We start from the raw sequence: 10666 nt of genomic DNA, 5'->3' as shown, positions 1-10666 counted from the left end.
AAGGGAGTTCAATGGAGCTTTAATCCTCCTACAGGCTCTCATTTCGGTGGAGTATGGGAGCGCATAATTCGAATGGTGAGACAAGTTTTTTGTGCAGTCCTTTGGCAACAAACATTGGATGACGAGGCCCTGCAGACTGTCTTGTGTGAAGCAGAAGCTATTTTGAACGATCGACCGATCTCTAAACTATCCAACGATCCTAGTGACTTGGAAGCCCTCACGCCAAATCACATCCTGCTTATGAGAGGAAATCCTGCGTTACCGCCTGGGTTGTTTGAAAGATCTGATCTGTATGCCAAAAAGAGATGGAGACAGGTGCAATATATTTCCAATCTCTTTTGGAAACGATGGGTACATGAATACTTACCCTTGTTGCAAAAGCGACAAAAGTGGAACAAAGAACGAAGAAGTTTTTCCCCTGGAGACATTGGGATTATTGCTGATTCTACTGCACCACGTGGTTCATGGCTACTTGGAAAGGTTGTGGAGACCTTCCCTGACAAAAGGGGCTTGGTACGTTCAGCAAAGGTTCAAACCAAAAGTAATCTCTTAGAACGTCCAATTAGCAAGCTTTGCCTTTTATTAGAAGTAGACTAAAATATGGCATTCAACAAGTGTTTTTGTCATGCATTTCATACAAAATTTTAATTGGTATGTATGGCTCCATTTTGTATGAATTTGTAATTGTTATGCCAATATGTCATATACAATTAAGGGGCCGGTGTGTAGGAGCCATCTGGGGGATAGTAACGTTTTTGTCCACTGGGTGGTGCTGTGTATAATTAGATCCCCTGAGCAACAGGTGTGTGCGTTGGTGATTAGGAAGCACACAGTTTTTGACCGCACGGCAGAGTAGCTCGTAAGGTGGATTTTAGTTGTATGCGGTCTATAAGGTATGGCTTTGTGTGTATATGTGAACAAGGAAAGGCCACAGGAAGTTCGCGATCATGTTTAATAAAGCCAGTAATAAAGAGACATTTTTTATGCATCTACAACCATCTGCATGGACTCTGTTTGTACGCGTTCTAAACTTGCATACTCCTATCATCAACGGCAAGAGCACTGGAAAGCCAGTACACTTATGCATACCCCTTCAAGTAAAGTGTTACCCTAAAAACCTTTGTAGTGTGTAAGGGCAAGATTAAACTAACTACTGTGTTTTTGTGTTTGTAAGGGATTCCCACCGTCTACCCCTGCCACGACCTCTTGCCACCCCTTTGCCCCCCCCATGTAAAATTTTCTAGATCCGCCACTGCTACTATTGCTTATGCGATATCACGATTTTTGCGCGCACTGTTATAGCGCCTGACAATCAGGCCTGGCGTCAAGGGGGGACTTGGGAGGGCTTAGCCCCACGTTACATACTTCATTTCGCGGCACGAATGTACCAATACAAATAAATATAATCTCCTGTTTAACTTGGGCCTAAATGCTAATTTTTTGTATTGTGATTTTATTTTCTGTTTTAGGTGCTGTTACTCAGCAGATGGGGACAGCCGCCGTCACCCAATTCACATGTGCCAGACCGGGTAGGAGGGACTGGACGACAAAATATTCAGGCGTCAGAGGACATTGAAGTGTAAATAAAGAGTACAAATAATTAAATAAAAGGCTAATAAAAATGAATTTGTTTGTGTGGTGTGTTCAGTGTTAATACAAGATTTCAAATGTTCCATTACTTTTTAACAACCTGGCTGTAGATGAAGCAGGCTATTTCATTTATGGCATTACATTTAAAATTAACATTTAAAAACGATTGAAATTCCATTGAAATCACGTTGATCCTTAGTTCAGTTGAAATTTCAACATTGTTTCAATATTCCTGATAATTGAAATACCATTGAAATTCCACTGATCTATGGACATGATTTCAATGTTGTTTCAATATTAAAACAGGGTGCAAAATGATGTAGAATCAACATCAGAGTTCAATGTTGATTCAATGACTTAATGTTGACAACGGAATGTTGATTTAACATAGTTTCAATGACTGTTTGCTATCTGGGAGGGACATCATGTAAACAAATTGATATTCATGAGCCAAACAGTCACATTCCCTACACACACACACACACACACACACACACACACACACACACACACACACACACACACACACACACACACACTAACCATTCAAAGAAAACGCCATTGGACTATTACTTTTACAAATACATATCTTCAAAAAATTAAATGGAGCTTGAAACTCGGAAACAACACTGTAAGTTATTTCTGAATACTTCTTGGCATTTGTTTTTTCATGGACATAGGCTAATATAAAAATAGGCTAATATAATTAATGTAGGCATCTACATTATATGTATGCCTTAATGAATTTGGTCACTGATCAGCAAAAAATTATTAAAAACATTTTATGTATGCCTTAATGAATTTGGTCACTGATCAGCAAAAAATTATTAAAAACATTTTATGTATGCCTTAATGAATTTGGTCACTGATCAGCAAAAAATTATTAAAAACATTTTATGTATGCCTTAATGAATTGGGTCACTGATCAGCAAAAAAATATTAAAAACATTTTATGTATCCCTTAATGAAGTTCCATGCGATCAGCATCCGCAAGGCATCATTATATGCTAAAGTTAGCTTTTTGTTTGTATGTAGGCCCTATGTATGTTTATTTTGTGTATCTGATTAATCTAATATAGGATGCGTTTGGTTGAGTTAATGAACGATGCAGTAAAGCGCTTCGATTGTAGGCTTCTGGTGATCATCTTTAGCTTGTGCAGCTCAAACAGTTGAGTTGGTTAACCTTCTAGCAAAGCGATTCAGTTTAAAGTTTGTTCTCTTCAGCTTCAGCGCGGTAGCGCAGCTCAAACAGCAATGATGCCATTTTAAACAGTAAGCCTAATATTAACCCTCAGATGGTCTTCGGTCATCTATGACCGAAAAATTTTCTGTTTTGAATTTCTAAAAATCACAGCTTCATCGGAATGTTATGAAACTTGGTGACTTCCCAGCAAGCAATTTTGCGTCTAAAAGACGTCTAATAGCCGTCAAAACACAGCCCAGACGTCTAGGCTAAAACAAGGCTAAATTTGGGCTGTCAATGAAAATCTAATAGACGTCTAACCATAGCCCAAGAATAAGACGTCTAACCATAGCCCAAGAATAGACTAGTCATCAATTAGACGGCTATTGAACGACTACATATATACGTCTAATAGACGGTGCATATGGGTCTAGGCTAAAACAAGGCTGAATTTGGGCTGTCAGTGAAAATCTAATAGACGTCTAAACGTAGCCCAAGAATAGACTAGTCATCAATTAGACGGCTATTAAACGACTACATATACATGTAATAGACAACAAAATGATGGCTAAAGGATTCTTTTCACTCAAATATAACAGGTTCTCATAAATGACAATCCATCCAAACAAATTAAATATAAAGGTTTTATTTAGAAAAAGAACATTAACAACTTACAAAAAGATCAAAACATAAAAATGACCAAATAAAATATAAAAAATACAATATAAAATTATTTAAAAAAATATGGAACATCAACAACTTAAGATAATAAAATATAAAACTCTGTTGTTGCTGGGAAGTTGGTCATCACGGCATCTGCCAAATAAGAAAAAAATAATGTGCACAAGAAAAGCATTGTTGACAGTTTAATCTCAAGCGTGCATGGACTAATTACATTCACCTGAACTGTTTATTTATTTATTTATTTTTGTGTATGTGTTTTGTTTAGGTTTTAATGCACATCTGAGCTATTTGCATTATTGATATACTGACGGATACTTTTTAGAATTGCTAATTTTATATAGCCAATCATTTGTATTTTTATGCTGTATTATAAAATTAATTTGAAAGTTTCAAACTTGAATGAATGAATGAAGGCATTAAGAATGAAACTTCATCTTATTGTGCTTGTACAAAGACAAATATTATTCTACTCTATTAGCTTATGCTCTCTCTGTATGTAACAAGCCATTGTTCAGACAAATTCAATATTATAGTTCAAATCAATGATGGACTTTATCAAAGATGAGATCTTTAGTGAGGAAATAATATTTTGCATATCATAATTATCTAAAGCTTTCATAACACTTTATAATAGGTTGCACATGTTTCATGTTTACACCTTTGGATTCAGATAAATCGAGTTTAAGTGCACATGGAAACATGGGGTTACAGTAACGTTAGGCCTACACGTGCATGTACCATAATAGACTGTTTCCTCCTATGTCACGATTCCAACAACACATGATAACAAATAGTTTAGCTAAAATATGAGCACATGTCAAAACGAAAACACAGATACTTACAAGTAGGAAGGAAGGTCTTTTACCTGTTCTCTTCGACAGACAGCTGAATGCAATGCTCTGGCTCGTTTAAAATGTTTCAAAATGGTGGAAATGTTTATCGCGCAATCGCGGGACCGGTGATCATAGACAGTATAAGAAGTGGACAGAGCCATCTCATTGGAACTCAGTTGAGACAGTTGAAGCCCATTTTTAGCCCATTCCTGACGCGCAGACTCAAACCGACTCAAACTAAGCTTGATGACGTGAGCAACCTGTCTGACAGACGTTAATCTTCTAGTAGCTGTGCGTGAAAATTGCCAACGTTAATCTTGCAGAGACGGGGAACTTGAGCAAAGAGTTCTTTGGCGTAAGTGAGCAGGAGTAAGAATTCCGTTGCTTTTATGGACTCATTATCTATGGGCTTCTCCCTTGACGGGACGTCCCCCCCGATTGCCTGCGAGCTTCTCCTCCTGTCTGTACGGTAATTTCTGTACAGCGCGACAGAGAGTCGAGTGGTTATGACGCAATCGTTAGCCTATTTTTACTAAATCTCTTTCTACGGGGCCATAGTGTAACATAGAAGGTAATGGAGCCCTTTATACATTGTCGTGTTTCTTTAGAAATAAATAATGGACAAATGGAGTCTTTAAACGCCTCAGATGTAAAGTTATTCGCTGTCAAAGTGACACAAAAATGAATGGGAGTCAATGGAAATGCTGACGCAAGTGAAGTTCTGCTACAACATGGCGGCACCGGGCCGGCTTCAACTTCCGGTCGATGGATTACCCCCTTGCCGGTGATCTGTACTAACTATCAAGTCTCGCGTTGCCAGTAGTCATGTCTCAGTATGGCTGTTGCCATCTAGCGGTTGAGAAAAGTAATTGCATTTTAATTTAATTTAAAATGAAAGACAGTCAAATAATATCGTAGATTTTTTATGAATGTGTGACAGCAAACATGAAGCTGCGTAGGCGAAAAACATGTAAACAATTTTAAGACTATTTTGGCTATAGCCTATTAATCGCTGGCCTAAATCAGGGCTATAGCCAAGCCATTGCCTCGATTTCGCCGGGTGGGCTAAAAGCAGACTGCACATACATAGCCCGTCCAATTCAGAGCTAAATCGTGACTACAGATCTACCATGTCATGAAATGACACTGGCACCTTCTAGATATTATTACTAATGTGAACATGATGGGATATCAACCATCTCATGCTTGCCTGCCCAACAATTAATTTAAACTACAATTAATCAGTTTCGATTACAGAAGATGTCTTTAAGATGTAATGATTTAGAATGCATGTTAAACTGACATCTTCTAAACGTCTATTTGACATCTGACAGGAAACGTCCTATAGACGTCTTGCAGAAGAGCAAACACTCTTAAAATACGTCTTCCAGATGTAAATATAACATCAAATAGACTTGTGCTATCTGGGTCGCAAGTTATTTTCGAAAAAAATGACATGTAACCAGATTCAATGTTATTTAGGCTAGAAGTGGGTAAAACATAGCTGGACTATATCAGGTCTAATATTTAACCGAGACGTTGAAATGACGGCTATTGCTTGCTGGGTTTAATGGCATTAGGTATGTGAATACAAAAAATTGAGGTCATGATCCAAGCATGCTAAGTGGTCGTAAAAAAAATAGTCACACTTGTGGTCTTCGGTCAAAAATGACCGACCCATAGGAAATGAATGGGAAATTGACAAAAAAAAATTAAATTCTCTGAATTTTTGTGTGTACAATCTACAAATGGGCCACAATTCTAAAAAAAAAGTACACTGCAGGAAAGGGGTGACACTCTACTACATCTAGAGTGCAAAACAGACACACCCACCCACACACACAGACATACAAACACACTTTTATACACATACACACCAATAAAATTTTGATTACAAAAAGTATGTTTTGAATTTTTTAAAATCACAGCTTCATCGGAATGTTACGAAACTTGGTAACTTTTATGGAATTATGTATGTGAACACACAAAAAAATTGAGGTCATGATCCGAGGATGCTAAGTGGTCGTAAAAAAATTAGTCACGATTTTGGTCTTCGGTCAAAAATGACCCCCATAGGAAATGAATGGGAAATTGACAAAAACACAAAAATTCTCTACAAATCGGCCACGATGCAGAAAAAAAGTGCTCAGCAATGAAGGGGTGAAACTCTAAAACATCAAGAGTGAAAAACATAACATAATTAATAATTATAATTAATATATACATATATAATTAATATAATAATTATTAAAATTATTATAATAATAATTAATAAAATATTATAAACCTTGGCAAAAAGTATTATTTGAGAATTTCTAAAAAAATACATTCAATCCACTTCTTAAAAGTAAGTAATTTGGTCCAAAAACAACTAGAATTCACAAGCATCTCCATTTAGAGCTATACAGGCATCTAGTGGTAAACCCATGCAATAACATGATTTATTTAATTTTATGTTTAATAAATTGATATATATATTTTTTTTTTCTGAAAACCTAGTCTCTATTTTAACAGAAAATACTGCATAGAAGAAAAATAATAATAATAATATATAAAAAAAAAATATTTTCAAAGGCAAAAAATGGACCATAAATATTACATAAATATTAATAAGTTCAATCAAATTGTCTCAAAATACTAAATTAAAAAGAATAAATATTATACAACAAAAATAAATTGCATTGGTTTTACTGGGATGGAGGAAATTTCATTTTTAGGTGTCCGGTCACTTCTGACCGGGAAGGCCCAGAATGTGACTCCGAAACGAAGACCGTCTGAGGGTTAAAGATGTTTACTATTACTGTAATATTAAACGTGTGGGTTTTTTTTTTTTCAAAAACATTGATGCGTTATTAATAACTCGTATTATTTTCATCAACAATGGTTTGATCAAAACAATTTCCTTATTGTTTTTCGATTCATTTTATTTACCTATGGCACATGAATTTTGTTCTCTTACGAGAGTATCTCTCGTACTGCGTAATAGCTTACGCTAGGGGAAAACCTCTTTTCCACGAGATATTGAAGCCAAAAATTATCCTTAATTTTTTATTAATGTAAAACGCTTTGCAGCAGCAAGCAGACACAGGCGATACAGCTCGCGCGCCTATTGGCTGCTCTTGCGGCAAATGCAGCAGCCTATCGAGAGAGACTCTGCGTGACGTAATGACCAATGGGGGCAACTCGCGCCCATATCGTCACGTCCCGCCAGAAAGGGCGTGGTCTCACTCTATAAATATGCTCGTTAGGCTGGTACAAGCTGATTTTCATCTCTTCAGCGAAGCACACGCATCGCTGGATCCGGAGTGAGAAGCCGCGCCGTCGAAGCAAGCTTTTCAGCGGGACGAGCTCTGGAGTCGCTGGCCTCGCCGCCTTCAACTGCCGTACCTGCTGCGCTTTCCGGCGTTCTATAACCTTTTATATCACTTTGTATCCTTACTCTGCTGAGAGTGTTTGCTCGCATACTTGACGCGACTCACACTTCTCATCACAAAAGAGCTGCGTCTTTTTAAAGATGCCATCCTGTGGCTCGTGCCGCGCCCCACTCAGCGACGGGGACCGTCACGTCATCTGTGTGTCCTGCCTGGGTGAGGATCACGCGGACATCGCGCTCGCTGACGGCGGATGCCCTCATTGCGAGCTTTTGCCTATGGTGACTCTGAGGACTCGCCTGGCATCATTCTCCGAGCCTTCACCACAGCCCGCCGTGGTGCAGCGCCGCAAGAAGCGCCGCGCCCAGCGCGCTCCCGAGCTCTCTCCAGCCCGCCAAAGCTCGCCGGTTCGCCCGCCAGCTTCGCCGGCTTCGCTCGAGTCGCTCACTGACGGACAACGGCCGCCGCCTGCCGCTGCGTCCGTCCACGAGTTCGACGAACCCACCGAGGCGCTTCTGGCATCTGATAGCGAGGATTGGGCGAGCTCCGTGGACCTCCCCTCCGCTAGCGTTTCCCGCCAAACCACTGGTAAGAGAGCCGGCATTGAGACTGAGCTGATGCGTCTGCTCTCTCAGGCCGTGGAAAGCATCGGCCTCGACTGGGAGGCGCCCGCGCAACCGCCGCGCGAGTCGTCAGGGAAACGGGCCAGCATCAAGACCGCGAGCCCTAAAACCGCGGCTAGCTTTCTTTACGTTATAAGAAATCTACCCCGCCCCCCATGGGCGTGCGTCACCGGCAAATGAGAAAAGAGTGTGTTTTAGTCCCCGCCGAGGCCGGACTAATCTCCATTTCTCAAACATTTCTCAGCTCCTAGTTTGAGCGGCTGAAAATGTCATTATTGCAGCAATGAGCCTGTTGTATAACACGCACACCTGCATACAAACGCCGACACACACAAAACTGTGATGACGCTCTCTTATCTGCTTGCGCTAATGTAGTTCTCCCTGTGGCCCAGTGGCGGAACCCGTAGCCTTTGCACGAGAGACCCGTGTTCGATCCCGGCTCTCGCAGGAGATAAAAATTTAGTCTCGCCGCGGCCAGACTTCCACCGAAACTTTTCGCTCGTTCAGTTCCAGAAAATGCGACTGTTCCAGTGTATTTTGCAGTAAACAAGCTGGTACCACGGCCCGCTTGCCTGCACATAAAGGCCGTTTCCACGGCGACCCAGAAAAATCATGTAATCATTGTATTTCTGGTTTTCCGGCCACAGCCGATGGTGTTATAAGTGTAATAAAATGCTCACAGCCCAGTGTTCATTTCTACACACAAACACAGCCCGCCACGGTACAGGGCTCGCACAAATGAAATCGACGCATGTCAATTGTGCATTAAATGTAGTGAATGTGCCCACAACCCAGTGCCCACAAACACTACCACGGTTTCTGTAAAACGAAACCAACACAAGTCTTCCTAGCCTCCTAGGAAATCGACGCTGTTGCAGTCTCGCCGTGGCCAGACTTCCACTGAAATTTTCGCTCGTTCAGTTCCAGAAAATGTGACTGTTCCAGTGTATTTTGCAGTAAGCAAGCCAGAACCATGCCCGCTTGCCTGCACACAAATGCTGTTCCCACGGCGACCCAGATAAATCACATAAACGGTGTATTTTCTGGTATTCCGGCCACAGCCGATGGTGTTATGAGTGTATTGAAAATGCCCACAACCCAGGGCTCATTTCTACACAAACACAGCCCGCAAAAATGCAGGGCTCGCACAAACAAAATCGCCTCATGTCGATTGTGCACTAAATGTAGTGAATGTGCCTACGTCTCAGTGCCCACAAACACTACACACCACATGTCCCACGGGTTCTGTAAAAACGAAACCAACACGCATTCAGTCAGCTCAGGCCGACGGTGTTTTTCAGTGCAGTAAATGTGCCCGCTGTCCTGCGCCCACATTCACTCAGACATGTTAAGCCCCACGGGGCTCGCCCCGCTCTCTCTCCCTCAGCAAACTGCTATAAGGGTTTTGAGCGCGGCCAGGCTGCCCGCCGCGATCGGCGCGCCCCCCGCCTCACACACTGTAAACACAGTGTCTGCGTTACAGCACGCCGGAGCTCCCTTGCCGTCACTATGTCTCGGCCAGAGCCCAGATCTCATTCTACCCCTAGCTATTCACGCGAAAGTGTGGGCACAGCTTCCTGGGGTATCAGAATGGGTGCTGAACACTATAAAAAGAGGCTATTCGCTACAGTTCGCTCGACGTCCCCGCCGTTATACGGCGCGCGTCGAGACGACGGTGAAAAACGAAGTATCTCATCTACTTCGAGCCGAGATAGTGAAACTACTGAGCAAAGGTGCTATAGAACCTTTATCTCAAGCTCAGAGCAAAGGGGGCCTACACAGCAGATATTTTCTGGTACCGAAAAAAGATGGAGGTCTCAAACCCATTTTAGATCTGCGACAGCTGAACAGAGCGCTTGTGAACGCCAGTTCAGAATGCTTACGACCAGGAAAATCCTCGGGGACTGGTTTATGTCAATAGATCTGAAAGACGCCTATTTCCAAATACAAATAGCGTCCCATCACAGGCGATTCTTGAGATTTGCTTTCGAGGGCCAGGCATATCAATACACAGTCCTGCCGTTCGGCCTGTCCCTAGCACCTCGTACATTCACGTAGTGCATGGACGCGGCGCTCGCACCCCTGAGACTTCAGGGCATGCGAGTCCTGAACTACTTGGACGATTGGCTGATTCTAGCTCGATCACGGTCGGAGCTCATAGAACACAGGGCGGCATTACTCGAGCACCTCGAGGAGCTGGGCCTCACAGTCAATTGGGCGAGGAGCTCACTGTCTCCCAGTCAGAAAATGTCCTTTCTGGGAACAGTGTTAGACTCGCTATCCATGACGGCGCGCCTGTCACCAGAGCGCGGACTAAATATTCAGCGTGTCGCGAAATCCTTCTGCCACGGCTCGTTAGTTCCGCTCAAAAGGTTTCAGAAA

Source organism: Rhinichthys klamathensis, unplaced genomic scaffold, assembly GCF_029890125.1.
Source record: "Rhinichthys klamathensis goyatoka isolate OS25496 unplaced genomic scaffold, OSU_Roscu_1.1 h1tg000329l_1, whole genome shotgun sequence".
Taxonomy (NCBI): domain Eukaryota; kingdom Metazoa; phylum Chordata; class Actinopteri; order Cypriniformes; family Leuciscidae; genus Rhinichthys; species Rhinichthys klamathensis.
Note: the sequence above shows the minus strand (reverse complement) of the source record.